Raw genomic sequence first — 27079 nt, 5'->3', positions numbered from 1 at the left:
AAATGATTGCAGGGGCAATGATTCAGTAACATTTAAACTTTTAAAAGTCCGTGCAGTCAGGAGTCAACAGCCTCAGAGGACCAATTTCATCAAGCCTTAAATTGAGGCTTAAACCCAAATTTAGTTTTGAGACACTGAACACTGCAGGCTAATGCTCATAAGTGACTTGTGTGTTCTTTATGATTTAATCAGGCTTTATTCACTTTCCTTAATCCCTCTAGCTCTAAAGAGTTTTGGGAGAAGATCTACACGTACAAACACAGCACTCTGCCTCTCAAGCATTTAAAAGAGAAAAACAAAGATTCGTTCAAATTACTTTCAACGCAGGACCTTTAACTTGGAGACCACTGCATATATGTTCTAATCCAAAACTGAGACTAACATAAATCAATGTAAACAAAAGAAAACTGTCAGTTCAAATCATGATATTTTCTCAAAGACACACCAGGTTTTGATGAATCAAAACAACCAGCCTATAATCATGGCAGCCGATCAGGTGGATCAGGTGGTCCACCCTGTTGAATGCTATGTTTGACATCAGAAATTCTAAAATGGACTGTTTCCTATTTTTTATATTTATTGCTACAATTAGTTTCTTTTCAAACTTAAAAGTGCACCAGAAATACACAAGTTCAGATCTAAATGTCACCAAATCTTAAAAACAGGCCTTTTGAATGTATTTTCAGTTTGTTTTTTTGTGGAGCTGAGACACCAGGTTGACTGCCACACAGCTTCAAACCACAAACCTCCATGCAAGGCCGACTCCTGGTGAGTGTTAACTGACCACAAAGTGCCAAAGCAACAAAGACACTACCAGCAGAAAGCTTTGGAAGCATCTGTCAGACTGTAATGGCAGCAGTCCATACCGTCTCCTTTTAATCTGCTATCATGACGTGGCTGATGAATTGTTAAGTCCAACATTCGGTCTCTTGGCCAGAGTAAAGTTTCCTGCTCCGACAGAAGGTCCCGGCCAATCAGGAAACCCACAGCAGAGGAATCGATCACTTTGACAGACTGCCTCATTGATGGTGCAGCGGGTGCAAATACTTAAGGAGATTAAAATGAGCAACGTGCCAGCACTCCACTCCACTTAGAGCACAAGGTTGAGGCAGGGAAGCCCCATTGGTCAGCTGCGAATGGCTGATTGAATAACTGATGGCCAGAGCTGAGCCTCTTCAGCAGTTTTATGCTCCAAGTCAAGATGCAGGAACCGAGGAGGGAGTCTGTGCCATTTATCTCTTTGACTGCACCTTCAGGTAGACGGAACCAGAAGGGACGAGATGACAGAACAGAACTGGTGTACTTGGTGAACAGCTTTCACGAAAAGATTGTGAGCTAAGATGAGATAAAGTACCTTGGGGGTTAATGAATAGAAAACAGATATAAAAGTATACAAAGAATTTACAGATAAACCCACTGCTGGCACTGGGGTCGTACTGGGCCGTCATTAACTTACTTTTTAGCCCGACTATGATATATCCTTTGTAAAGGTGACGGTGGGGATATAGCGAGTGAATTCACTTCATTCTAAATTATTCCATTACAGTTCATTTTCAGAGAAACAAAGATAAATAGCGTGTGTGACAATTAAATTCAGAGGCATACAATTAATCCTGTTCTATGAAATGACCTGCCATCTCTTTAAACGTCTTCGTGGTCGGTGCACTCGGTCACAGTTTGGCTCTCAGGCAGTGAGAATGCAGTATTTTATTGAAATTGCTCATCCTTGAAATAGACCATTGGATCTCCATCTGCAGAGGTTCTTTGAGTGAGGAAATGACAGACTGTGATGATCTCCTGTCCACAATCCCACCTTCATCTCATCCTCAAGTATTTTATCAAGAGTCGGTGATGTTCAAGCTGGATTTCTTCATGTGTGTTTGGGTCATTGCCCCATCTTTATCGGTCCACAGACTTTTATCTGAGTAAACAAAAAAATAAATAAATAAATAAATAAAATAAGGATTCAGATTTGACACCATGGAAGATCTGAGGAACAATACAGAATATAAGATGTGAATTTTATTATTTTTAGACTGTCAAAGTGGCATTTAGGACTGCATTTTTAAATAAGCCTCATTCAAGATAGATTTTATTTCATGTGTTCATGAAAACAGAGACTTCTGTCAGGAAAAACAAAGAAAAAAAGCTGCTCTTGCCTGAATTACTTTTTGGTTTTAATTAGTTAACTGAGTACAAAGGAAAAGATTTTTCTGTCTAAAATTCCCACTTTCTGGTTATTTTTCAGTTTGTGATTTGATTGTGTGTGTGTTCACATAATTATATTAGATTATCTCAAAATGCATTCAACTTTAATTCAATGAATTTGAAAAGTCATCAAGGTTTGGCAGTAGGTCCATCAGGCAGACGAGAAGGGTTTGCTCCACTACTCTGAGGTGAAGAAGAAGTGAGAAACGACTGTTTATTGACCTCAGTAGCTAAAATAATCACTGCTTATCATAGTATTTAACAGCAAGGCACAGTTTGATACATGAAACATGTGGTATTATATATGTCTGGCATTTATAACAAACCAAAGTAAGAGAGGATTTGCAGAAATATTCAGTGATTAATGATTATTTTATTTGTGGGATGACCTCCTTGTGAATGGACGATAGGCGAGGAGAACCCTCATCCAACATGGTGGCTTCAACATGCAGCAGCAGTCAGTGAGACCAGCCTCTTCACGGCTGTAATTCTTTTGCTTACACTGACTCCTTCTGGTGAAATTCACATTGTCCTTAAAAACAAGGTTGGAGGCAATATTTGCACATTACATTAAATACCTTCAGGGCATTAGATTTATAGAATCTGAAAATGAATATGACCAAATGTGCGTTGTGATGATTTGTTTTGTTTTGTTTTTTTCTTGTAGGTCCATTGACTTAAGGTTCACAGAAAAAGCCCAGACATGTTTTCCAGACTCACTGGAGGACTCATCCCCTCCGCTGTGGCCTGATCAGCGACCATCTGGCTGGATCCCTTTTTCCAGGCAGGAGAGAGCCCAGCATGACCAAACCTGGTGATCAAAGTGCACTGACAAAACCACACACTGGGTGAAATGTTTTTCAATGACAAACACCAGTCAGATGAGTAAGAACTTCCCAAATGGACAAAATACAATCAGATTTTGTTCATTTCAAACATGTACAAAAAAGAAAAAAACAAACAGGAAAAAGAAAAATACTGAAAAAAAATTAGACAAATGTAAAAGAAACAACATAACGTGTCTTCAATTTGCTGGGTTGCATTAACCACAGGGCGTAGGAAAAATCATTAATTTAATTTCTGTTAAATGTGTATGAAACCAACAACAAGCTCTTCACCAAATCAACTGATGCAACCCACAATGCCAACAGGATATTGTTGGAATCAGAAACAATTCATGTATCATGACAGGACTAAACAGCTTCCAATAAGGATTGTTAAAATATTTCCTGCTCATGTGAGAATGGTTTGGCTCTTCACACATTACACGGTCCAGACCTGTTCTCTTTAAATCACTGAGTTTTATAGCTGAAAATGCTAAATAATGGTCTATGTGTAGTGCAGTGGTTAACACATTCTCATCATTGCGAGAAAGTCTGGCCTTTGAATCACTGAAGCAGCGAATATGTCCATAACCGAAGTCTTAAAAGAAGAAGTAGTTATTCTGTTGGATGGAAGTAATAAATCAAAAACTCATCTTACAATCCAGCTGAAGGACAAACTAACACGATCCCCTCTCTGTGATCGTTTCAGGACTACAAAGTGAAAATGTCACCATGCAGACAGATGGTTTTGGCTTTTGCATATTTTACACACAGCACTTGTAGGACTAGTTTTTAAATGAAGCTCAGCCAGACAAAGTCAGGGTTTCAGATTCAACCTTTAGCCTAATCTGAATGAATTCAAGGCAAAAAATAAATGTATTGTTGTGTTTTTTTTTTCAACCTTGATTTAAACAGATAAGTCTCATTTTCAAGAGTGGCCTGTTCAGAGCTTGTAGCTGCAAATAAGAGAAAGTGGTGACTAAAACTGTAATTCACTTTCCTGTTTGGTCAATACAGTGCTAACACTGTTGATTACTGGAATGATTTTGATAATGTTGCACAAAATGTTCTCCAGTCCCACTGAGTAATTTTGTTTGGGTTTTCATCGGGACAGGCGGTCGTCCTGTTCACTTCACGGCCTCTCGTGGCCACAGTGAGCATGATGGAATTAACACAGAGAGGTGAAAGATCCATTACAAATGTAAAGAAAAGTTCTGTCAGTGGAAACGTTGGTGTTAAATGGCAGTGTTGTTTGTCTGTCTGATACATTCCTGTCTTACTACAGTATCTCCGATCTCAGTGTTTTTCTTGTCTCTCTTTTTTAAAATGTGATTTACAATAAAATTTGCCCCGCCTATCGCATCGCTAACACTCATCTGTGTGTCTTTTGCTGTCATTTCCACTTTTGCTTTGCGTCCATCTCCAGTCTGTGGACTCTTCAGAGGATTCATACGATTGAGACGAGAGGTGTTTTCTCTTTTCCTCTGGAGAAACACTGCTGTGCTCCACCTTTCTATCCCTGATCATGAGTTTCTCTTTCTATCTTTTGTGTTTCTTTGATTTCCTCCTCTCCTCTTCAGTCTCCCTCTCTCAGACCCATTTCTTACTGTAACAACATAAATGTGAGTAAAGGATATTCCAAGATTTTTGATCTGTGATCTCTCAGCTCCTATTGTCTGAGCAGTATCTGTTTCAGCTTTCTCACTTTCAGGCCTCTGCACAGGCTTCAGAAAATTCAGAGACTTTTTCTTTATTGCAAGAGCTAACACCTGGCTGCAGGCAGACAATTGAATGAACAATTGAATGAACATTTACTGAGTGATCTTTAATGAAGCACCATTTTTGACAAAAGTCTTGTTGTAAAAAGTAAACTTTAATTTCCGACATTTCTTCACAAAAACTCTCAAACAAAACACATGGAATCTGTTATCCATGTGTTTGAGGGAGGAAAAGCGTAGGGGTTAGGGTTACTACTGGTGTTTTCTTCTCAAACTGAATGAAATATTACTCTTCGTCCAACTGAGGACAAACGTCTTGATCTTCACAAACAAGTCAGATATCCAGATAGCGTCTTCCCCGCGGTGGTAGAGCCTGCAGACCCTGAAGGATAGCATTTAGAGACACAAGAAACTTTTGCAGGCGTTTTGACTGAATTTGCCGAGGCTGTGACACCATGAATGTCCAAAAATGAAACTTTTTCTACAAGATTATACTTTTCTTAGACACAGAATTTTAGGTTTTCATTATCTGTAAGCCACATTCATCCAAAAAAAACCCAAAACTATTAAGTCTTGAAATATTCATTCTATGCATAATGAATCTGTGTCGTATTTTGATATTACTTTATGAAACAGTGACGAAAAATATCAAACGTTACTGACAAAGCAATGAAAAGGACTTAAAGTATCAACTGATGCTTTAATGTATGTTAAGAGTATTTTTTCCATTCCAGTTGCTTACAGTCAATGCAGTGTAACAGTAGTTCTTTCTGGTCATATAATTTCTAAACTCTGCTTCTCAACCGAGTAACAAAGGATGCAGCAGTATCTCACGGTTAGTGGCGCCATCTAGTGTATGTATTGTGTCACTACAGAGTAAAGAGTCACTTCTTTTTCAAAGTACAAACGACTGACATTGATACAAAAATACAAAAAAATGACGAATGTGTGCACATATATACATAGATACACACATGTAGGCAGCCTCATACATGTATACACACACCTGTAAGTGAGAGAATCAGCCCTTCATATTTTATCCTTTGTTGCCATTGTTATGTGAGTGGTTGAATGTGACAAAACCTTGAGACTGCAGAAAGAATGGCAGCAGATTAAACAAGTGAAATCCGTTCACGAGCGATCAGATGTGAGCTTGTCTGTGATTCATAATAATTGCATCAATTTCCATTATAGAAAAACAAACAAATACTTTTGGCTTTGTTGCTCTCCAACAGGACTGTGAAAGTCTCATTTCACTGAGTTATCAAGGTCTCAAAACTATCAAGGGCCATGAAACATCTTTGAAAAATTATTTCTTATTTTATTTATTTATTTATTTATTTATTTATTTATTTATTTATTTATTTATTTATTTATATTTTATGATGGTAGAAGAAGACAGGAGAAAGGAGACAGAATAAAAGGATCAATCATAGGAAAGATGGACAATGGCACAAATAAAGAGGAGCCGACAGTAAAAGAAGAGTCTCTGTTTTCTGTTCATGGAAATTTCCACTGTGCTGCCTCAGCTTGGCCTTTCAGACTGAGAGTGCTGCTGATCAATGTGTCTCACGAGGAGAGTTGTCAATATGAACCAACAGGCAATACAGATTCCTCCCCCTCTGTCACTCAGATTATCAGAACAGCTCTGGGCACCAGCTTATATCCTCAATGTCACTCTAAAAGGAAGTCATCCCACACACACTTTTCTCTCCTCTCATCATCTCATGGATCTAATCTGGCAGCATATTTATCATAGTCATCAATAAATATGAGTATGGTCTCTAAGAAATCCATTTGAGCAATATTATAGAAAATCTGAGGTACATATATTTCAGTGGTGGTGGAAAACAGTGAGTTTGTAATCTAATGTGTACCTCTTTAAGTAACATGTCTTCAACTATAATCAGTCACATCCCACATATTTATATGAAACAGCTGTAAATCACAATCAGTAGTTTGTGCTTCTCATTGAAATCGTCTGATCTGCAGCCGTGAGCTGTTTTCTTTTCACCACTAGGGGGCGCTTTGTGCATTAGAGAAGGACAGAGTGCAGCCCTGAAGGTGAAGGTATGTAACAGGATTCAGCAGCCAACCTGCAGACAGCTTTCATAACATGCTGCAAACGGTGTCAGCGAGGAACACACTGACACTGCTCTAAACTCAACTCACTTTCTGTGGCCCCATCAAAAAACGCTGCAGGAGACTCACTCTATATGGCTTTATAGTTTTGTTCTTGTAGTTTTATTGCTTCAGAAATACATCTTACCTTCCAAGAAATTATAGAGATCTCTGTTTTGGTTTCCTCAGATGATATATAGACAGAGAACACGGAGTACAGACCCTCTCCCTCTACATAAAATCATAAAAGTCCAGTGCAGGCAGAGGTAAAAGAGGACTACTTAAAACATTTTCACCAGGAACACAGAGCACAGAAAACCACAAAGGAACATGAAAAAGAGCAACTTTAAATACATTTGAACTGCAAAATCATAATTTGTTTCAGAATAATGAACATGTGGCGTTTTGTGTGTGTGTGTGTGTGTGTGTGTGTGTGTGTGTGTGTGTGTGTGTGTGTGTGTGTGTGTGTCTGTTGAGGGATGATGTTCATCATGTGTTTACCACTGAACAACAGTGAAACATTGTGATAACAATGAAGAAAACACTTTTTTTTTGCACAGGAAATGTCGAAAAGCCATCATAAAACATCAGTTAAACCTGATCATTTATTAGTTCAGCATGAATGTGTCCATGAACTCATGATTGTCATGAAGAGGTGACCCTCTTTCAGTCCTCACCAAATCAAACCATCTTATCTTGGAGTCATCAGCAGGCTTCACTTTTCCCACAGAGCTCAAGTTGAAAGGATAAGAATGTTGGACAGATCTTAATTATGATATCAAAACCTGGACTGAACTTCTGCCCCAGTTTACATATGAATCCGACACTTTTTTTTCTACCTTCAACACAGAAATATCAAGGCAGACAATCAACAAGCCACGGTGACATGGATACTCTGTCCAGTCTTTGTTTCTGTGTCTCTGCTCATTAGTGGGGAGGAAGGTGAAGCCATTAACTTTGTTGAGAAGATTTTCACTGGAACAAAAAGTAGTTGGATGCTGATAAAGCAGACAGATGTTTGGGCTTCTGACAAATCTGCTTGTGCCACACCAGATGTTATTAATTTATAAAGATTTCACTGTCTTTGTGGATTTTTAAATTTTTAGCTTGTGTACCCGACACAGTTTGCAGCTTAAAAGATCAACAGTTATTAATAACACTAGAAAATGAATCAACTTCTGTGAAATGCAATTTTTAAAATATCTTTCACCCTTTCAACTGTGCCAATATGTCCACCTGTGTATGCATGAAATAATGAAACGTAACTCAAGATATGGTGTGTTCAGTGTTTGTGTCTCAAACAAAAGTTTCAGGAAGACCAAATTGAACCGAGCCACATTCCTGAGCAGTCATTATTCTTATTCCATTCAAGACCCAATAGGTTTTGGTGAATGTGCAAGCATGCACTCAGTGCACTTCCAGCTCAATGCAGAGTGAAGCCAATAATACGACAATCAATGGTCGCATCATAAAGCTGACCTCAGTACTTCTTTTTTCATGAAGGGGTATATGTTAAGAGACTGAGCTTGCTATACACTTCACTGAGCAAGATGAGGTTTTATTCCAAACTAATCCATGAAAGGTGACTGGAAAACATTGTGTCGCATCATTTTAAAAAGAAGTAGAACTGTGAATTGTCTCATTGATGCAGAAGATAGGATTATGAAATAAAGCTCAGCCACATTTCTGTAAATGAGGGTTTAGAGCATGTGACTTTCCAGTCAAACTCTGAATGAATCAGTGAATCAATCTTTTAAACAAACCTTTTAATGAGCTGATTCTTCAGATTCGGGGACTGAAAGGAAATGCCTTTCACATCATCTCACATAATTAAGCCTGGTTCTTATCTCAGCAGCATCAAAAATGAGCTGAAGTTCTCGTACACAGCTGTTCAACTTCAGTGTCTCACTTATAAAAGCACCATAATTTAGAACTGAATTCTCATTGCTGCAACATCTATACGTCAGTTATATTTTATTCAGCACTCTCGCCTCACAGGCAGACAGCTGTGGACTGAAATAGCTAGGCCTATCTGTGTGGAGTTTGCATGTTCCATTTATCCTGTGATGGACTAGTAACCTGTCCAGAATGTAACCTGACCTGGCCCATAGACAGATTGATTTCAGTGCTTCACGACCTGGCGCAGGATGAAACTGTACAGATGGATGTTTAGAAATGTGTGAGAAAACTGGGGTACTTGGGGAGACCCCATTCATGTGTAGGAGAAACATGCAAACCCCAAACACAAAGCATGGAGAAAGATACTGAAGCACATTATAGAAAAGTACATTTATTTAATTTTACTGTCAAATTATTTCAAAAGGAAAAATAATCTCTTTATTAAAAATTATATATTTTTACTGTATTATTCTAAATTAAATTGTTTGAAAAGGAAGGTTTGAAAACCTAAATGAGATAAACGTGTAATTTAAGTTCGCTCAATTTTCCCTTTTTTTTTTTTTTTTTGTTAAAAATTAGCCTGAAAGTCCTCTGGAAGTGCTCAAGCGTCGCAGAAATGCAGTGTTTTACTTTTCTTGTGTTGTCACGCAGCTTTTGAGCCCCGCAACACTTTGGATGCTCGTGCACTTCCGGAACTTTCGTAATGGCTTTTTCGTGCTGAGCGCGTGAAGGGACCACCGACCGGCCCTCCTTCTTTGAGCACGAGGAGGTGGGGGGTTGAGAGAGGAAAAAAAAACCCGATGAATGAGTGAAAGCAGCCGAGCCTTCCCCTCAACAGTCCACCACTTCTCTAATAATACTCATAAATTAAGGTTCTCCACGTGGAGGGACTCCGCGCGCACACGGGGACGGAAGGTGAGACACTCATGCCGGCTTTCGCCTCCGTTTCAGGTCGTTTCCTCCTCGTAAAAGCCGCTTTTCCCCCTCCTCTGTTTACGTTTTTTTTCTCCTCTATTGAAGCGTCAATTAGGCTCCAGACAATAGAGGAGCAAGCTGCACTTGTGCTCCTCCGCGCCTCCTCCCGCCGTCTGCATTGCTGTTGCAGTCTCCTTCAGTGTTATGAAACAAGCCGGCACGCTGTTTTATTTATTATTTTGCTGTTTTCCTCTCTTTTTGAGGGGGGGTGTTTGCTATTTCATAACAAGCCCCTCGGAATGAGCCGCGGCGGACGTGAGACCGGTGCAGAGTTGACACATCTGCAGGCTCACGCAGCCTCAGTGCCTGATCCAGCGCAGTTGGGACGTTCAGGGTAGAGACCAAAAAGGAAGTGGATTATGTAAACATGTGAGTTAGGTCAACCATCTGCAACTTTAACGGCCTAGGGAAATGATTTTGTTCACTTCACACCACATGAAAGCGGCGCGGTGGCAGCAAAGACATGTTGAACCTGCAGCTGGTATACATGCACATCCAGCGGCCACGTTTACATGAGACTTTTGATTCCTGTTTGACTCCGAATTGAAGTTCATCCACTGTAAAATGGCCATATAAACGCCTCATGAAATGTTTATTCTGAATTTAACTTAATCCCCAAATAAAGTGGACAGTTTATTGGACACAGTTACAGGGTGCTTTTCATTTACGATTAATCTATTCTGAATTAAAGAATTTCAAATTGCATTTATTTCTCCTTCATGTTTCCATGGGGTAAATAAAGGAACACTAGGGGTTGCGAGGCATTCTGATTGGACAGGAGGCGGATGTGACATCCATTGAAAGTAAGCAAACCCCTCTGTTGCTGGGTTTTTTTTTCCTTTACTGTTCTTTCTCGTTTAACTTTGATGATACAGCTTTAAAAGGGTCTGCATTTATATCCATTTCTTTGGAGGCTCCCATTAAATAAATCGTCTCTGGATGAGTTGAACTCTTGCTTCGGAATAAGGTGGAAAAAACACAGGAACCGGAGGTTGTTTACTTTCAGTAGACATCACAACCACCTGCTATACAATCAGGATCCTTCTCAGCTCCCAGCGTTAAAGTGGACATGTGTAAATAAACATGTTTCACTTGTAAACACGAAGTACAATACTTTAATTCCGAAATACTTAATGTTTGCTGAAAATTTTAAACACATCCTTCAACAGTGAGTAATAATGAACCTTTAGCTGTTAAGGCAGTTTTGAGAGTTTGAAACATTTAGTAGTTAAACCTTTAGTACTTTCAGCCAGTTTTAGCATTTCATTATGCACGCACACACACACACACACACACACACACACACACACACACACACACACACACAAACAACCAGAAACACTCTTTTATCCGTCACAATCTTCCACGCAATGTATTAGGAGTCTAGGATAAATTCATCTGGTACTCCAGTCAGTGCAACTTTCCAACTTCAAGCCTTTTAACTGAAGGTTTTCACCGAACACCCAATGTTAACCGAACCAGAACTTGATTCTGAAGCCTCCGGAGTGCAGATTTTCAAATCAAATAAGCAACAAAATACAGTAGGGTCATGATATATTCAGTTGCATTTCCAAATTTGAGTTAGAAAGTCTTGGAAAACAAGGTGAAACACAGTTATTTCTGCCCTATGCAGAGAAAAACATTTAGTTAGACTGTAACTTTCCAGCTTAAAGTCTGCTGCTCCATAGACAAAACGAGTTCATCTAAGTTTGCACAAATCCATCTGAAACATAAAAGGCTTTCCCTGATATATAGCAGTCTTGTTTAACATCTGTGATCTGGATGTTTGAAATGTCATCTGACAAGAAAAACATGTGTGATTAGTCTATGGTATAAAAAGACAGCATGTTCATTTGCTCACAAGCACAGAGAACCAGTAGATGTTCCACCATAACGCAAAGCAGGCAAGTATTAAGTTTATTATTGGAAAATCTGATGCTATGCACAGTAAATGAAAAGTCATGTTGTGTAATCGCTGCCTGATTTGTGGCCACAGTACATTTTAGTTATTTGAGAGCTGCGTCTACAATAACTTTAAATGATAACAGCTTTGCAAACTTATGTTTCAACATGTCCTGTCGTGTTTGTCCAATTATTTTTTAGATTTAAGCGGTCTGTACAGATGCATGACAATTTGTGTTTTCTCCAAAATGGCTATGTTTACATGAGACTTTTAATTCTGAATAAAAGTTAATTTCACTTTAAAATGACCCAATTCCACATTAAATATTTATTTAGAATTAAACTTACAACATATGCAAAGGAGAGCACGTTCAATCTGAGTGGCTTTTTTTTTTAAATAAACCATTTCCGAACTGAAAAAGCACCGTGTAACCGTAGCCATTGTCTTTCGTAGGTCTTTTTTTGGTCGGCTCCATGCGGTGATGAAGGAGTGATTTTAGATCCCAGTTCCACACAGCATCGCCTCAAACGGCCCGTGGCGGGAAGATTATGTTCTAATAGTCTGATTCTCTGACTTTGCTGTCTGCCTCTGCTCTCAGGGTTGTTTCAGAGACTTTGTGCTGTTAATCTGACCTTGGATCGGGTATCTAGCAAACCACTTCAGCCAGACGCAACCTGAGCTTATGAAACCATACACTCTCTTTTTTTAAGCTCTTGTTCATTCTTTCTGTCAACCTTGGGCAGAACTCTGGCAAAAAAAAAACGAATGTTACATAAAGTGCAAAGTGTGTATGAGGAAATTTTAAACCTGCGCTGACAACAATTTTTTTTTTTCTTTGTGAACCTGGACCTGTGGTTGATTTTGTGAAGGTTATATAGGGGATTTTTGCGTGCATGAGATTGTCAGAAAGGAGTTTTATTTTTTCATGGTACATTCCAGGTACATTCTCCACCTCTAACCTGTCATTCACCATAATCTCACAGTTTGTCCTCCAGTCCCCCGCCTGCTACGTGAGTAGAAGTGCATTTTTTTTGAATGTTGGTAGGCATTGGTGACTCACTTTCCAGGAGTTACGCGTCGTCGAGTTATGTCATGACGTGGATGTTAGGTCGCATAATAGTTGGACACAGTGTTTAGCATCCTTTTAACTGGATATGTGTGAAAAAACAATGGGCAGTTTCCCATTTAGTGAAAGCTTATTGTGGAAAGTGTCTAATCCAGATTTTCTTCGACGTGTGCAAATCTAATTTGAAACACCTCAGTGGAGGCAGAGACTTGGTCCCGAGATACAGTCAGGTCGGCACCAATCCACGTCGGCCCTGGCCAACTCGGCACCGCCCCCGGGATACAGCCAAGTCGGCATCAAAGCCAAGTCGGCATCAAGCCAAGTCGGCATCTGGCCAAGTCGGCCTCGCGGGGGGGCTCTCAAGTGGCCGAGTTGGTCGGTGCCGACTTGACTGTAAGCTGCTTACCAACTCGACCAAAAGCCTCTTTTTTTTAAATCACGATGCAGCTGCGGCGCGACCATTTGCACAGTTTTTTGACGATCTGTTTGAACCGAGTAGCTTAGCTACGAGCGCTTAGCGGCTGTCTGGTCATGTGACCGGTCCGCAAGGCATTCTGGGAATCGTAGTGCAACGATGCCGGCTGCAGCGCGACGATTTGCACAGTTTTTTTCGTGCCGGCTGCGCCACTTCTCCTCACGTAGCAGGCGTCTTGCTTGAACCGAGTAGCTTAGCGACGAGCGCGCAGCGCAAGCTCCTGTCTGGTCATGTGACCAGATCATGTGACCAGGCGGCGTTTGATCGAACCAGTCGCCTGCATTATAATTATAAAACTGTGCAAATCGTCGCGCCGCAGCCGACATCAGCTCCAGGATTTGCACAGTTATAATAATAATGCAGGCAACTGGTTTGATCAAACACTGCCTGGTGGCATGATCTGGTCACATGACCAGACAGCTGCTCACGCTGCGCGCTCGTAGCTAAGCTACTCGGTTCAAGCAAGACGTCAAACATGAAGCGAAAGGTACATTCTCCACCTCTAACCTGTCATTCACCATAATCTCACAGTTTGTCCTCCAGTCCCCCGCCTGCCACGTGAGGAGAAGTGGCGCAGCCGGCACGAAAAAAACTGTGCAAATCGTCGCGCCGCAGCCGGCATCATTGCACTACGATTCCCAGAATGCCTTGGGGACCGGTCACATGACCAGACAGCCGCTAAGCGCTGCGCGCTCGTAGCTAAGCTACTCAGTTCAAACAGATCGTAAAAAAACTGCAAATGGTCGCGCCGCAGCCGCATCGTGATTAAAAAAAAAAAGAGGCTTTTGGCCTAGTTGGGAAGCAGCTTACAGTCAAGTCGGCACCGACCAACTCGGCCACTTGAGAGCCCCCCCCCCCCCCCTCTGCGAGGCCGACTTGGATTGATGCCGACTTGGCTTTGATGCCAACTTGACTGTATCCCGGGGGCGGTGCCGAGTTGGCCAGGGCCGACTTGGATTAGTGCCGACCTGACTGTAATCCCTTGGTCCCTGTGTGTTATCTGTGGTGTCTTTCATTAGGGTCCCCAGCCATGTGTTTGAAACCATTGGCTTCACAAAAACCACAAAAACATTTCCTGCAATGTTAAAAAAGGAAATAGTGTGGATGAAATCACAATTCCTCTTTATTAGGAGCATTTTTTCAGTGTCTGTTGATCAAACCTAAACTAAATAAAGATCTGCATCATGGTGTGTCAAACTGAGAAAATCAGCACCTACGGCTGAATTTTGTTTCATGTCGTCAGTTTGAAGTAGTATTTCTGCGAAAGTATTTTTTGTTTCATTAGTGGAAACATTCAAAGTTGTCGTTTAAAAGTGCGACAGGAAACAGCAAAGTTTGCACGCTGCCTCGCTTTGACAGCTTGCCTCAAACACCGGCTCGTATTAGTTGGACTTTTTGCCTGGTGTTCTGTGCAGACTCAGGGCTCAGATTTGACAGGATGACACTCGGCGGGGCTCTCTCCACTTCATCCGTCCAGCTCAGCCTTACATCACCCGTTCGCTCTGTTCCTGCTAACCAGCTCAGCGGGCAGCAGCGTACAGGGACAGAGCAGAGCGCTCACGAGAGCGCAGGAGCGACAGGACGAGGGAGGAGGCAACGGCGCTCCTGCTTGACATTTATCCTCACTGATGGCAGTTGGACAGCAGATGAGATTTTATTCGTAGGTCTGCTCGGGGGGGTGTGTGGAGTGGTCTGCATGTGAGCAGGCAAACTAGAGGAAGGGCAGAAGTTAGAGCGTTAGTTCTGGCAGTTCACACACTGTCATTTGTTCTGAAAAGATTCTGATGGTACAATATGAAATCTTTTAGTGTCCGCAGCAAATCAATGTAACCTCAAATAATTAATCTGAATGAGACAGTTATGCTGTTATAGCTACCAAAGTCAGCAAAGTATCCAACTTACTCTCGACTGCTTTGTCTGGTAAAACAGATTTACGTCACAAGATGTTTTGAATCGTGAACCTTTAACTGACGAAGAACATGCGGAAAGTGTTACAGCCATGTTAAAGCTATTCAACACCACCACCCAGTTTACAACTGAGGCCTGACCTAAATTTTAGGGAGCGCCCCTTTATTAACTCCGCGAAACGCGTTGACATGACCATAAAAATCCAACGACTGGGAGAAAACAGGAAATTTTATTTTTGGATTTTTCGGACAATAACTCACTTTTGTTCGGTTGTCCGGCTGGTTCATGTGACTCATTAAAAAGTAACTTGGACCAATCAGATTTTTGTTTTGCAGCGCGTTCATACACAGTGACGTTAAACTGAAATTTCCTGTTAACGTCTGGTCTCGTCTTGTTAAACACGGCTGTGCTGAGAGGCCTTTTATATCTCTGTGTCGAGGGTTTTTATTTAATTTAACCTGAAATTTGTCTCCTTCCACTCCAGAAGTGGCTTTTCATCGACTTATCACTGCTGCAACTCGTGTTTTTAATCTTGTCATCAAATAATTCTGCTGATTAATATTCTGTTGAGGGACATTTCATTGCAGTGCTCTGTTCAGTGGTTATTGTTTCTCCGTGTCTTTTCATGCAGCAGTGCAGCAGAAAGCTGTTTGTGAATGAGCATAAACAGATGAGTGGTAGCTTGAGCTTCTATAGCTTCACAGTTCTGCTTTCTCGCTCGTGAGTTTTTTCCTCCTCGAGTTGAGAATTTTATTGGTGACTGCCAGGATGTGTCAGATGTTTCGAGGTAGATATGTCTGAAAGGATGGTGCGTGCTTCTGTTTCTCCAGTGTATGGATCTGTTTGCTGTCGTACTTAAATCTTTTGTGAAAGTCATTAAAGTTTAAACCTCAGATGAGTCACTTTGGCCCAAAACCATTTTTCTCTGTCACCTATTAACTGAAAGATGAAGAAAAAAAAACATACTGGTGTAATGGACACGTTTTGTTTCTGCAGTTTATGTCCCAAAAATACAGGATCTTGTTTTAAATAATTTGTCATCACTGTTTTGTTGACAACATGGGACAGATTTATTCACACTCTGAAGTTATTCCACTTCAAGGTAATCTGGACTGAATGCAGAACAAACCTGAAGACCATAAGATAAATTTGTGTTTTTGGAACCCAAAACATTCCAAAGTTTCACACTTCATATAATTTGCAGCTTTAATTCTTCATGGTGTCTTCTTTCTGGTCAAGCTGGGCATTCCGGTTTCCCAAATCATTTAAATAATCTGATAACTCTGCAAATCGGATAATAATCAGATTTATAGTGGCTAATAATGAGCCGAATGATTGAGTAGTATTACAATCGATTCATTTAGAGTTTACGTTAATGATTTGATTGACGTTTTCAGGAGCCAGTCATGTCAGATGTGCTTCTGGTTTGTGCTCATACTCAATCCGGCCCTGCTGTTTGTGCTGAGAATGAAATCGATGCGTTTCTGTTGGATGTTGACGTATTAGTTCATTAATGAGAAATTTGACTCTGCTTTAAAACGAGAAAATACCGTACGTCAGTAAATTTGACACATATTCATCGTTTAGCAATCTATGGCGTTCTCGACGACAAAGCTGCTGAATATGTTCATTGAAAGATTCGAAGTACATGAACAGTCGGTCTGAGCTGAGGCCGACGAACAGGGAGGCCACGCCAGTGGTGGGTCTGCCGCGCCCACGCTGCTCCTCCAGCTCACCGAATCCTTAAACAGCGGGTGAGCGATGGAAGCGCCGGCGTCTCTTTGACCTGCGCCCGTCGTAAAACAACAAGCAGGAGAGTGATGGATGCCGAGGGCAGAGTGCTCCGTCTGACCTCCACCGCTCATATCCTCAAACCACTGAAACATCACAGCGGGGAGTTGAGATTTAAGGAGAGATTTAGCCTGAAGTTTCACCCCCTCCGTCCACCCCCACCTTCTGGTCAGACAGTTTAAATCACTGGAGCAGGGAGGAGAGGCGGAGCGGGCGGAGGAATGTAGGGCAGCCGGGACTCCACTGACCTCCGCTGCTTCTTATGTTTTAGTAATTCTTAAAAGCAGCACGAAGGGAGTGGATGGACTGCAACGAGCCCAGCATTCACTGCTGGAGCAGTTCGCTTCCTACAACGGCATTTAAAATTTATATCTTAACGAGAAATGTGCAGGCCGTTGTGGCTTGTATCAGAATTTGTAGAAAGTACGCAGAGAATCTTAGAAATGATGAACTCTATCATAGCCTTACATCACTCAAACCCTTGTCTTATAAACTGGAGGCGAAAGGTGATGTCTGTCTCCTCCGGGGCACATAAAGCAGATGTTATAGGTAGACTTGGATGAAGGGACGAACCTGATGACAGCAGCAGAGAGTCTCCGGCGCCACAGGAACAGTCTCGCCGCCGAAAGGTCACAGACGTGTTTGTTACTTCTATCGCAGTGTGACAATTTCAATGAAACTTATATGACATTTTACGCACCCTGAAAAGTGCAAGAATAGCACAAGCAAGAAAAAGGGGTTTTATTGATGTAGCTGAGAAATTGCAGCACTTTTTGGGCTAAAACCAATGCTGCTGTTAGAGATGTTACTGTGCAGTCTGTCAGTCTTTTGTCACGCTATATCCAACGCTGCGTTGCGAGGTATTTGAGCCGATCCCAGCTGTCTGCAGGAGGAGGCAGAGCACATTCTGAACAGCTTAATCACTGGACAAACACAGACGCATACTGACAGTCACACTTACGAGAACCTCAGACATGGTTTTTGGACTTTAGGAGGTAATCGGAGCATTCAGATAAAACCCACAAGAAAACCAATAGAAAGTCCCCCAAGCCTGAATCTAAACTCCTCGTGAGACAAGAGTGTGAAGCACTACGCCACAGGGACGCCTCCCATTAGCTGCAAAAAAAAAATCCCACAAAATGTAGCGGAAAACGAGAGCAGCAGACGTACTGTGATTATCACTCAGATTGGAAACTCCAGAGAAAAGTTATCCAAAGGCCAGTCTGGGCAAATGAAAATATATTATACATACTGATTGCTTTAATGTAAATATGGTTATGAAATATGCTTTTTTTCTTAATGCAGGCTGACTGCTGCATTTCATACTGACATTTCAACACAGAAAAACTAAACCAGTGTAAATCTTTTGCATGAAATGAGCTTTGGTGGTCTTGGACTCGCAGATTTACATTGTTGACCATCAGTAAGAGGTCCTGATCCCACCGACCTCTGAGGGAACAGAAAAGCTTTCTGAATTCACCGGGTTGCTCCTTTTGCAGTTCCTTTGTTCGAGTTCAAATGGCTAAAAAGACTTGCAGCTCTCAGAAAATGACTTGGCGGGGGATTTGAGCTGATCAGATAATGAATGTTCTGTTGATGGATTTTTCATACATCTAATGGTGGTCTAATTTTGAGTTTGGTTTGTGTTGCATTTTCTTCAAGTGTAATATTTATTGCTGTTGTTATTTCTCCAGGGTTTTTCATGTGCCATGTGTGGGCATCAACAAATGAGTGGGTTGGCTGGTAGCTTCTAGACCATCTCAACTCTTAAATATGTATATATGTGTTTTTTCCTGTAATTGAAAGCTTCTTCCAAACCGGTGTGGTAAATCCCTCACACTCCTGACACCTCCAGGGCTTCATCCCGTTAAACCTTTAACGATTTAATGTGGTAGTCTTTGGTGCTGCTTTCTCATTTGTGAGCTTTTTCCTCCTCAAGTCAAGAATTTTATTGACGGCAGTCGGGATGTGTCAGATGTTCAGAGGTAGATATCTCTGAAAGGAGCGCGTGTGTGTGTGTGTGTGTGTGTGTGTGTGTGTGTGTGTGTGTGTGTGTGCGTGTGTGTGTGTGTGTTTCTGTTTCTCTGGCATATGGATCTGTTTGCTTTTGTACTTCAGTCTTTTGTGAATGTCACTAAAGTTTAAACTTCGGATGAGTCACTTGTTCCAAAACCATTTTTTTTTTCCTATAATCTATTAAAGATAAAACAGGAGGAAAAAAAGCACGAGTTGTGCTGGCATAATAGGCACATTATTTTTGTAAAGTGTATTTCACAAAAATTACACAAGATCTTTTATTTAATTATTATCTGTTAGGACTCTTTTTTAACCAGCTGTTTAAGGAACATGAGTCAAACTTTCACTCCAAAATGAGTACATTAAATTTTTCCCTTTCCATGTAATCTGGATTAATTGCACAGTAGCCTAAAGAATGTAAACTAAATTTTAGGGATGTCCGATAATAACAGCTTATTGACAGAAGCCGATCGCCTTCCTTGTTTTTCTTGTGCACCATCTCGATTTCATCTTTGTGCTGTTGCTCATGTGGAGCAGGGCTGATTCATGATTTCGACGAATTCATGATTCATGAATTGTGTTCACCCGATATGGACTAAGGACAGGCTGCTTATATTTGTGCACTTTTTTTGTTTTCCCTCTTCGCACCTTACCTCACTTGTTTTTTGAACCTTAAAAGGTTTGGTTTTCATTATTGTTTTATTGTCACATTGTAATGGACTCATATTTTTTAAATAATTCAATTAAAGTGATTTTTAGATGAACCACTGATGAATTATGGCTGAAGGCAGCGTTTTCCAAATAGCGGCTCAGCTAACTAAACTGACATAAATAACACCAACAGCTTTTTTTTATGTTATTGCACAGCTTTGTCTGAAGGTTACATAAGCAACGCATGTTAAGAATAATCAAATTTCTCTGAGGTTTGCCACGTTTTCTCCGTTTGAGTGTGTCTGTCCAGCTTGCAGCACCTCTTAGGGGCGATGTTATGTTGACCTTCGACATCTGATAAGATAAATAGTGTCTCCTTTGAGTGAGTGTTGATGGAGGCCCCCTCTCTGTGTACAGTTTATTGTTGACATTAGTCTTTTGTTGACTTGCAATGAAAGCACAGATTGTTGCCCTTTTCTAGGTTATCTTCTTCTCTGTATCTCACTTAGATTAAAGCACTCTGTGTGTCTCTGTGTTCGTCTCTGTTGTAGGTGTTTAGTTTTATTGATCAGCATGAGTTGTAGCCTGAGTTAGCAAGTATGTGTGTGTCTGTATATGGGCTCTTTTACATAATCATGACCCGCAATTCATCGAAAAACCAAAAAAGATGTGATAAACATGTTGCACTTTGGTCCTCGCTGAAAACCTTTAACTACTCAAAAAGAGCATCGGGTTATTGTTTCAGATAGAAACTTGCTAAATTGACGTGCGGTTGTTATGCAACGGCGGTCTTTCGAGGACAAAAGTGATATCTGTTTTCCTCTGGAAACTACAAGCTTTTACATGCAGTTTGTTTTCATGCTTTACTACAGAAGATATCACTTTTCTTGTGGCCTCGTCAATGTCACATAAATGAATGTACACCAGCCTTAGACATGTCGTCCTTTTTCTTTATTTTCATGACTATTTACATTGTACACTTTCACGGAAGTAATCACAACTATGAATGAACTGGTGTGGAATTATGTCGTAAACAGAAAAGGGTGAAATAACTGAGAAGATTTTTTTTATATATTCTAGATTCTTCAAAATAGCTGCCCTTTGCAGTGGAGATCGTAGAGATGCTGAGCACTTGTTGGCCCTCTTGCCTTCACTCTCATCTTAAAAGAATACTCCGAAGATTTTGGACCCACGCCCTATCCCGATCATTTACAGAGTGAGATAAGCTCATAAATACCTTTTTTGTGTCTGTTCGTCCAGTGCCTGGCTAACAGCTGTTAGCATCGTAGTTAGCTTAGCTCAACTACGGCAGGTGAAGTGGAGACAGAGCCAGACTGAGAAAGTGGACAAAATACTCCTTCCAGTGGTCCAGGGGACGGCGTATTAGCACGTGAAGTAAATCCGAATGGTTATAAAACTTTTTGAAAGACGTGTTTTCTTTTCAATCCCTTAAAATAGCGTTTTGATACACACAGACCTGCACAAGCATAGTGCGCTGCGGAAGGATATACCAGAGCACAGCGGCTGAGTCTATGCTTCTACTGCTGTGCTCCGGTATATCCTTCCGCAGAGCACTGCGCATGCTCAGGTCTGTGTGGATCAAAACATTATTTTAACGGATAGAAAAAAAAACACGTCTTTCAAAATGCTTTATAACTATTCGGATTTACTTCACGTGCTAATACGCCGTCCCCTGGACCACTGGAAGGAGTATTTTGTCCACTTTCTCAGTCTGGCTCTGTCTCCACTTCACCTGCCGTAGTTGAGCTAAGCTAACTACGATGCTAACAGCTGTTAGCCAGGCACTGGACGAACGGACACAAAAAAGGTATTTATGAGCTTATCTCACTCTGTAAATGATCGGGATAGGGCGTGGGTCCAAAATCTTCGGAGTATTCCTTTAAACCGTCTGGATTGGGTTTAGGTCAGGAGACTGTGGGGCCGGGTCACCTGCCACAGCACAGAATCACTCTCCTTGGTCAATAGCCCGACACAGCCTGGAGGTGTATATGGGGTCATTGTCCTATCGAAAATTAAATGATTGTCCAAGTAAATGGAAAATATGATGGGATGGCATGTTGCTGCAGGACGCTGTGGAGGCCATGCTGGTTCAGTGTGCGTCCAGTTTAGAGTAAATCCCCGACAGCGTCCCCAGCGAGCAGAGCCCCTCCACACCGTCACCCCTCCGCTTCCGTGCTTCACAGTGGGAACTATGCATGAGTACTGCCATGAAATTCTACCGATATGTAGAAACATTCAGACACATGGCATGCAATCACTTTGAAAGACTCGTGTTGTCGATCCGCTCTGTAGTGAATCTCAGTCCAGTAGCGGCAACATTAACACCCCCTCTGCTGTTTGTGCTGCAGGGAGCTTTCTAACTAACATTGGCTGTCATGTTTGCGCCATTCGCCTCACTGTAAAACCTGCTATTAGTAACCGGTAATGCTAAATGAATGTCTTCTCTCTGCTTTTTTCTAAATAATAGAATCAATGAATCACCAAATCGTTTAGCAGAATCCAAAATGGAATAGGAACCGTACAAATCTTATCAGTTCCCTTCCCTGGTAGCGTATGTATTAACTGAGCCCTTCGACGAAAGTTATTCACTTCCATCTATGCCCACAACTTGGATAACTGCTGAGTCATAGTTATTTTGATCTAATGACTTTGTTTTTGTTCCGTTAATAATTAAGCTCAGCAGTCCGAAAGGTTACTAAGTTCAGGAATGAGGCGACACACCTTTTTTCAGTCCCACTGGAAGATAATTATCTTAAAAGAAATAGTGTGTTTATATAAGAAACGCTCTTCAGTGAATGCTTCAAAGTAAATGAATACATTTTTTAATTGCTTAAATGTACATTGGGTGACATTTGGCAATATGGACGCAACCAAACTGTCAGCTTTAACGTCATCCTTCACTTCTAAGCAAGAAAGACACACCTGCAAGAGTCAATCAGTGTTATATGAAGTCTTACACAGAAAATATGCCGATAAATTAATTTAATCACATCATTTGACGTGTGAAAATATATTAGTGGTAAGATGGCCTAATTCACTCTGAAGGTATTCAATCAGTTTGGAGAAAAATATTTATACCTGCCAACACTGGTTTGTATGATTTGTACTGTTTTTCCTGTATTGGATGATCCTCGCCATTAGGTGGTTAAGACAGGATTCTTTCATCTGATAGATAAAATGTTTTAAGACAATTCAAAATGTTCAATTTTTTGCGATGCAGCCTCATGCAAATCATAGTCACACCATGCAAAGCGATTTCACGTTGAAGATAGCAGTTATAGAATAATAATGTTCTTTTCTCTGTCAAATTAAAATTTTATGAAATTTTCTGTGTTTTCATTGCAAAAATGCTGCAAGATCCAGGAAGGATTTAACGATTCTGAAACTTCTTAACATTATGTCCCTTTTGTTAGTTCTTGATGGGTTTTCTTTTTTCAAACTTCCTGTAACCCTTTCAGCCTTGTCACGCAGAAACTTTCAGGCAGTTTTTTTTTTTTTTTTTTTTTCCTTCTGTCGGCTTTTTGCTTTTGAATTGAGAGCAGCGGAACGATGTGCTTCAAAGGTCACGCGCCTGGCTTGAACATGGACGACCCTTCCCCACTGAAGTCCCTGTGTGAACCGAATGCAGCCCCAGTGAACCGACCAAACCCTCGCCGATTGGCTGGAGAGCAGCCAGTCCCATCCAATTAGAAATCGTCTTCGGCCCACTGATTCCTGATCCCTTTCCTCTCGCCGCGGACCCTTCCCCCCCTTGCGAGCGCGTGGACACTCATTCACTGCATTCATGTATTGATTGGAGGTATAAGTCAGGGCATTATCCACTGATGCTGTGCACACCTCTCTTGAAATGGCTTCAGACCTCTTTGATTTGGAGACATTAAAAGAAGCCTATGCACGTTTCCAGAGACTTATTGATGGGTGGGTGTAGTTTCCTCTCGTCAGATCTTCTTGTTTTCTCTGCTGCAGGCCTAATGGGAGCTCAGGTGGGCGGAGATTAGATATGATAACCCGGTGGGATTGGCCCAAGGGTTTATGCAGTTAAAAATACCCTCTGAAGCACGTTGGTGCAGGTCAGCATTGTTCACCGATCCAGGTCACTAATTTGTATGTGTGAGACCTGCAGGCTAAAGAATTAAATGGAGGCTAATCCTGAATAAACTCGTACACGCTGTCGGTATTTAAAGGCTCAAAGACAGAATTAGAAGGAAACAGTTTGGAGTAGATTTGAAATCAAATCGGTGGGAGTGCAGTTGACGTGTGAGCAACAGCTTTTAGCTTAGCAGGTCAATGAAATGTGTGTTATTTAACATGACGTTACACATTCATACAGAGCTGGACAGGGAGCGCTCAGAAAACATATGTCCAAATATATCAGATTTCTGCAACTTGACTCTTTTCCATTTTAATTCTGCACCTTGTGCTTCAAGCATGCATTTGCGAGATGAACAGTACAGCCAACAGTATCAACTTTACAGATCCATAAAATTGGCAGTTTTTTTTCTCTGCTGATGACAACAGATCCTTTGTGTTTTGTGACTGTGGTTGTGTTTGTTTTTTGTCCTCGTGCTACTGAGGCTCCTGTGTGATAAGTGAATGAGACTGTTGGACGACACTGTGGTGGTCTCAGCCGTTTCCTCTTGTGGGCTCTGGATAATATTTTGCATATATTTCATGCCTCACATCCGGTAGTCTGATTACATGCTTTAACTTGTCTTCACATATTGTTTACACATTATTGTGTATTGTAGTAGTATTTACTGTTTTACTTTGGGCAGACATTACCCTATGCTGTTCGTAGGCAATCTTCAATGAGTATTTTTGTTGTCTGCAGCTAGACACTCCTGGTGACTTTTGGCATAAATAGCTTTATTTTTTTATACTGTTTCCAGCTGAGGCTGAAGGGATACTGTTAGTTTTCTGCTCTGATGTGATAATGACACTAAAGGGCAGAATCGGAGGATTACCAGAGATAACACTCCATCCTGAAGAGGTGGTCGGTGTCTGAAAACAAATCAAAACACAAAAACAGTTGTGGAGATTATTCGCTCTAAAACATTAATCTAATTGTGGAGCTGGATGCAATGTCCAGTAGAAGTTTCCAATTGATCAACTGAATGCATACTGATATATCTTTGTATGTAGTTGTTTAAAAGAAAAACCTCATGAAATAATGTTTTGTTTTTGGTGACACAACTTTAAGTTGTAGCAAAACATCTGATTGGTTCCAGATTTACACTCATGCCAGAATACAATAATCTCAGTCACGCGCCCACTGCCACTCAGCACTGTTTTAGGATATAAAGACAAAACATTGGTCCTGGAGAGGATAGTGTGACCCTCACAGAGTCCTGAGCCCCACATCGTGGGGTCTGTTAAGGCAGATGGATCGGACGACAACCACAGAAGATCTGTGCTTTAATCTTTAAGCGGCGAAAAAATGTTTTTAAAGCCAAATGAAGTTTTTATAGATTTTGTTCTTGTTTTGATGCAAAGGGAGAACTCATAAGACGGCGTTGAGTGATCCCTAAACATTTTCAGCTGGGATGTGGGGCAACAGTTAGCGCCTGATTTATTACACTTTGCTCATCTTTCAAATATTTGAAATTTGAAAGCATTTATCTACGACATAATTAGAACTTAATGTGCTCGTAATAATCATATCTCTGTGTTTTCATCAGGCTGTTGATTGTTTCGGTTTCCATGTCAATACCTGACAGGTGGGAACAGTTGTCTACCAGACCTTCCTACTATTAGAATAATGAAGTCAAATATGCAGATATCGAATTTCTATCAAATAAAGTTCCTTCAAATCGCCCAAATTGAGAATCGCTCTGTTAAATGACAGAAATTAAGCATTTGTCCCTTTTTTCTGAGAGCGTTCCTACTTTGTAAATTTCAAACATGATCATTTCTTTATCCTGGACAGTCATTAGTTCACATCCACAAAAGTCGTGAGACTTCATCAGTGCTTTGATACAGAACCGCTCGGCGTTCTCTCAGCTCTGAGCCTTCACATGGGGTGATGAACGCCGCAGAGACTTGTCCAGCACACACTGGATAAAAAGGCCTTTTCTGCATGTTACTAATGCAGCGTGTATTTGAGCAGTCTCTGTATGTCTTTGTGATGTTGTCTTTGGATGAAAGCAACCGGACTTGATTGGTTAACCCCCTCTCTCCCTCCCTCCTTCCCCCACTGCCACCACCGCCACCACCACCACAAGGCTTCGGTATTGTGTAATTCTGTTACACAAGCGAGGGGATGTGATGCAGATCTTCTAAGTCTGTGAGCCAGTTCAATATAAAAGGAAAGTGTTACACAATATCCATTTTCAGAGTTGCAGGCCGAGGTGCTGGTGGGTTTATTATTCTTGAGAATATGTGACCTGCAGCGGGTGGTCACTCCGCATCGTGACTTCAGACTGTTGGTTTATCAGTGCCGAAGGATGAAAATGATGTTTAGAACTGGCATTAAGTTTGACACGGGAGAGGTACGAGAGAACGGCCTTCAACCGTTTTAAAAAGAAGTCATTGTGAAACACTTTTTTTCTGTCGTTTGTTCAGGCCTCATCCGAAAAATAGCTCTGATTGTATTTGATTATGTTTGACATTGTTCCAAATTGGACTTTTGAGGACATTTTGACTCAATGTGGGACACATTAAACCCCCCCGCGGTAGGCCCTGGTACACAGCACTGCTGACGTATGAATTCCAGGTACAAAACCAGCGTGCTGGTGTGTGGCTCGTGGCTCAGGGTGCCAGAGTAGAGGATGTATTTGATCCGCGTCGTGTCTTCAAAGGGGTCTAATTAGGTTTGGGTTAACATTGGGGTAATGGGTCAGGAAATGGATTATATCACTCAGACCAACAGGGATAGAGGCTTGAATGCAGGAAGTGGAGTTAAAAAATGTGATTTTCTGGCTTTCAGGTGATTTGAAAGTGAAGGATGCAATAGCAGTGAAATTAGTCTGTGTGTGTGTGTGTGTGTGTGTGTGTGTGTGTGTGTGTGTGTGTGTGTGTGTGTGTGTGTGTGTGTGTGTGTGTGTGTGTGTGTGTGTGTGTGTGTGTGTGTGTGTGTGTGTGTGTGTGTGTGTGTGTGTGTGTGTACACACACAATGTCCTTACATCTGGGCATATGTCTTGTATAACTTTATTCTGGTAAGCTGAACGGTGGCATTATTAGCCAGATCTTATGTAAGGCAGCTTATGCAAGCAGCTGTCTTCTCACTGCCTCCCCACCTTCTTTATTATACATTTTTATTTCTTCTCTCTCTCTCTCTCTCTCTCTCTCTCTCTTTCTTCTTGAGGGGCCTTTCAAGAGGTAATTGCATGGTGTCTCAGGGTACAAATGTGAAGTGTGGAAGTGTTTTGTAAGAAAGCACCTGTGCTATTTACCCATATTACGTACTGCCATGCAGAGGACATCATGGAAGCGGTGTGCTCGCCGTCACTGAGGCAAAATGTTGAAAATGGACTTAAAAGTCTCCTCGTATAGGCTGTGTGATT

At 41.2% G+C, this 27079-nt stretch overlaps 1 protein-coding gene across 1 annotated transcript in view; it reads left to right on the top strand.

Moving 5' to 3' along the window:
• Positions 1–9575: 9575 nt before the first annotated feature.
• The window catches only part of LOC115407889 (helicase ARIP4-like), a 76013-nt gene continuing 58509 nt past the window's right edge, over positions 9576–27079 (top strand). The window contains exon 1 of the mRNA XM_030118453.1: positions 9576–9685. The gene's annotated coding sequence lies outside the window, so the exon portion shown is untranslated. The remainder of the gene's footprint in view (positions 9686–27079) is intronic.

The sequence above is a fragment of the Salarias fasciatus genome, chromosome 20 (genome assembly GCF_902148845.1).
Source record: "Salarias fasciatus chromosome 20, fSalaFa1.1, whole genome shotgun sequence".
Taxonomy (NCBI): Eukaryota; Metazoa; Chordata; class Actinopteri; order Blenniiformes; family Blenniidae; genus Salarias; species Salarias fasciatus.
This window is presented reverse-complemented; position numbering and strand designations above follow the sequence as displayed.